The sequence below is a fragment of the Vespula pensylvanica genome, chromosome 21 (assembly GCF_014466175.1).
Source record: "Vespula pensylvanica isolate Volc-1 chromosome 21, ASM1446617v1, whole genome shotgun sequence".
NCBI classification, from domain to species: domain Eukaryota; kingdom Metazoa; phylum Arthropoda; class Insecta; order Hymenoptera; family Vespidae; genus Vespula; species Vespula pensylvanica.
The window spans coordinates 3,246,918-3,251,375 of NC_057705.1; positions in this window are offsets into that span (position 1 = coordinate 3,246,918).

Here is a 4,458-nt window from a genome sequence, read left to right on the forward strand (position 1 = left end):
ATACATTTTTCATGTCATCCTTTGCAACGTCATATCCTCATGATTCAAAATTCTATTCATGACATTTTTAAAAGATTTTTCAAAAAATATGATTTTCTAAAAGAAGACTTAGACGTGAAAGGACGTAGTAAAATTTCTCTGATAAAATGTTCCTTTTAATCTGTCTTTATTTTCTTTAATATATGTAGATTCTTTTTTTTTATTTAATGTTAATTACTACGAATAACTCTCCCGTTTTATAATAATGTTTTATTAGAAAAAATATATATATTATTTTAAACAATTTACTCTAATGAAAATATGACATTTTGTAATAAGAATTTGCTATAGAAAGCAAAGAATGAAGAATGTCGAGTCACGTCCGACCATAAGAATATATATGCGAAAAAAATCGATATCATACTCGACATAGGAATACCTGTGAATAAAATGAAAAGTTCAAAGGATGTATAGAAATGTTTTCGTTTAAATAAAGAATCATCACGAAAAAACCATATTGTAAAAGGAAAAGCTTCTAAGTTTAGCAACTAAGTATTTATCCGAAAAAAAAAATATTATTTTATTTTTTACATTATCGAAAATTAGATATATTTCATTCTACAGTACAAAGTATGAAAGTCTGTTTATATTGTTTCTATGAAATATGTGACAACTTCCAACGAGGGTTTATCTAGAAAGAAAAAAAATGTGTTTAATTTAAAAGATTTGAAGACATTTAAAAAACATTTAATGTTATATAGAAACTTTTAAGAAAAGTTAGGACGTCGAAAGTTTGGCTTGCGAAGCGAATTGCTCCTTATCCCCCTACTCTTTCTTTTATTTCTCCTTAGTGAATTCTTGGTCTCACAATAACAACACTCTCTAAAGCTTATTCACTGTCGTTACATTGCCACAGCTATGGTATTACTATGTTTCATCGTTTACACATGAAGAATGTATATGTGTGTGTATGTGTATGAGTATTGCGCTTATGTGAATTAGTAACATCTGAAAATGCTGGAGGAGTAAGCATACTCGAATATAGCAGTAGTAGGAGAGAACCATTTCTTCTCCAACGAAAAGTTTTCACGTCTCTGACTTATATATAAGTTCTGAAAATATCTTAGCTGTGAGGTTAGGGTACTTGACTACAACTCTGGCGGACATGGGTTCTCTTCTCAAATCCTGACCGGAGAAAGAAATTTTATTTCAGAAATCCCACCGAACCTTAGACGTTGATCGCTCGGATGGATGTCCGAGGTTCTTCAAAGTCCTAAGAGATTTGGAAAATAGTGGGCTCCAACCGCGGGTGGTGACCGACGATCGGAATACCTACCGATGGGAAGAAATTTTTGCATTTTCTTGAACGACCGACGATCAAGCCAAGTCAGGGAAAAGATTTTTATTTTATATTCAGAAGTTCTAAAATATTCTGAAACTCGATGAAAAATAAAAAAGAAAAGAAAGAGAAAAAAAGGAAAAAAGAAAACAAATTTTATCCCACCATTTTATCGATCCCAAGTTTGATGAATTGTGACTCGAAAAGTATTATAACTATTTCGAAAATTAATCTGTCACGGAATTGATATATAACTTGCGCATTACTTTAACAAACCTTTTCGAAATAGTATATTTTATAGATGAAAACTTTTATTACGTTCTTTTTACAGTATATTCTTTTGCCGTCTATTTCTCACGTTACAAAACATAGTTTTTTATTATTCCAACAGTTTAAATCAGTAGACGATGTTTTCATTTTTTTTTTGTTTTAATAAAAAACATAAAACAAGGACTATTTATAAGAGCATTTGAATTCGTTAAAAGCAGATCCCATAAAGCATCAAAATAATATAGATAGACACCCACACGTGCACACACATTTCTATAATGTCCTACAAATTTATACTGTTATTACTTCGTAAACATACATTCATTATAAATTATATAACTTTACAAATTCTATACCAGATTGTATTTCGATGATATCACGGATTTCGAATCAAGGTCCTATTTCCTTGAAAAAAATAAAATAAATATCAGGAATGAAACAGAGAAAGAGTTTCACATTCGATCCATCGACCTTTTTTCACGATTACCGATCAGTAATTAAAAGAACGACTCCCGTAGCAGCTTTAGAAGCGTTAATAAACGTTACCGAGGAGCCGATGTTAGAGATAAGAAAACAATTCCGTGAAGGAACGAGTCCGCGGCGATATGCGTCGAGATGCGATCGGTAAGAAGACGAGGAAGAAATGAAAGAAAGAGAGAGAGAGAGAGAGAGAGAGAGAGAGAGAGAGAGAGAGAGAGAGAGAGAGAGAGAGAGAGAGAGAGAGAGAGGAAAAAATAGAAAAGGGAAAAGATAAGAAGGAGACGCCGTTCGTAAAGAGATAGAAAGAGAGAAAAAGAGACAGAGAGAGAGAGAGAGAGAAGACGTAAGAGGAAGGACAAGGAATAGGTAGAATGTAGTCGGGGGTGAATGGAGGGAAGGGGGTGAGGGAGAGATCCTTTCCAGGCGATCCTCCGTGTCTCGAGATTCCTTTTCTGCCTGCTGCCATCGGCGTACGCGAGTCGGACGGGGTTCTATTGGAATTGTCAGACACTCCGAATAAGCATCCGGATGCCGGTGAAACGAGAGGAGGAGAAACGAAAGGCGGTGGTGCTGCTAGCTTGTAGAGGTTGAGGAGGTAGAAGAAGGAACGAGAAAAGGACGTAGAAAAGAAAACGAAAGCACTAAGAAAGAGAGGCGGATAGAGGTGGATGGGAGTGGATGGGGGTGGATGGGAGTGGATGGGGGTGGATGGGGTTGCAGTGACACGAGCATGTGCGCGCATACAAGCCTTGCTAGATGGGAACTAACTTGTCTCCTACTACTACCCTTTTTTCTCTCATACCATTTCATCCCTTTCTCTCCTTTTTCTCTTTTACCTTGGTATACGTTTGACATCGACGCCAACGGCATCTTGAATGTCTTCGCGTTAGAGAAATCGGCAAGAAGGGAGAACAAAATAACGATAACCAACGACAAGAAGAGACGTTTCAGTTGCTGGGTAGGAGGATATCGAAGAGAATGGTGAACGAAGCGGAAAGATATCGTCCAGGAAGTATAGGAAACAGAAGAAGAGAATCGCTACTAAAAACGATCTCGAGTTTCATTGCTTTAACACGAAAAGTAGGTACTATCGCGAAGGATAAGGTCAAGGGAAAGTTTCCGGATTTCCGATAGTGACTAGAAACGTATCAGAGATAAGTACTTACGAGATTATCGAGTCAATGGGTAGTAATATTTGATCAAAAGTACGAAATGCAATTTAACGAGGTTGAGAATTGTATGGTGCATTTTGTTTTCATCTAGAATCTTTTTCTTATTTTAATTTTTCATTGTTAATCTATGGAAGTTTGTAAATTTGATGTGTACTCAGGAAATGTTTAAACAATGATGTTCCTTTTTAATCTTATTTAAATTTTTCTTAGTGGCTAATATATTTTTTAAGCTAATCGTGATTAGTTGTTTTTTTTCTCGATCGATACGTTACTTGTATATGATATAATAGATTGGATATCTTTTTCGAGGAAACTGTTTTACCAACAGTTGATATATAACGAAATGTATAAGTACTTTTTATTTGTTGAGATTTTCAAGTAATTTACCGTCGTAATCTATCTTATATAATAACATTTTTTTTATATTATATAAATATGCGCACTTACTTATGTAAACAGGATTGATAAAGATATCGAATCGTTAGATATAAAAATTATTGATTATAATTTTAAAAATACTCAGTCGATAACAATAATTGCCGTGTAAAAGTTTCTTCTGATAAAATTCTAGTTTTTCATTATGAATTATTGATAAGTCAACTTTCCGATAGAGATATTATTTAACGAGGAGGTGCATTTTTTTTTTCTTTTTTAGATAATTATAAAAGAATCATCAAATAAATCCGTAGGTAATAATTTTTAACATGTTATTTATTTCAAGCGAATTTGAGATAGGTAATTATCGTAATGATTCATTCCATGATACATTCGTATGCGATAATATTGTCGAATTAAACGACATCCTAACGTAGTCGCTTACAGTTGAGTGACGCAAGTGTATTGTGTACGTATAAACTGGTTATGGATATTCGCATCACGCAGAAGAATAATGTTTAATAATATGTACACAGTGAAAATGTAAAATTAATATTAATGACCTTAGAAACAATATAAACCTACGAATTAATGGAACGTTTCTTCTCGTAAAAAATAGATTTCCAGAGCACCATGTTTCGGATAATTTGTTATGTACAATTCTTATAGCTGCGCCGTACCATGGCGTTATAGGGGTAAGAAGATTTTTCATCTTAATGCAACTTACTTCGTTTTCTTCGTATTCTTCTTCTTCCTCACATTTCTTCAAATCGAAGATGTGAACTATCATTATCCTCTCTCTCTCTCTCTCTCTCTCTCTCTCTCTCTCTCTCTCTCTCTTTC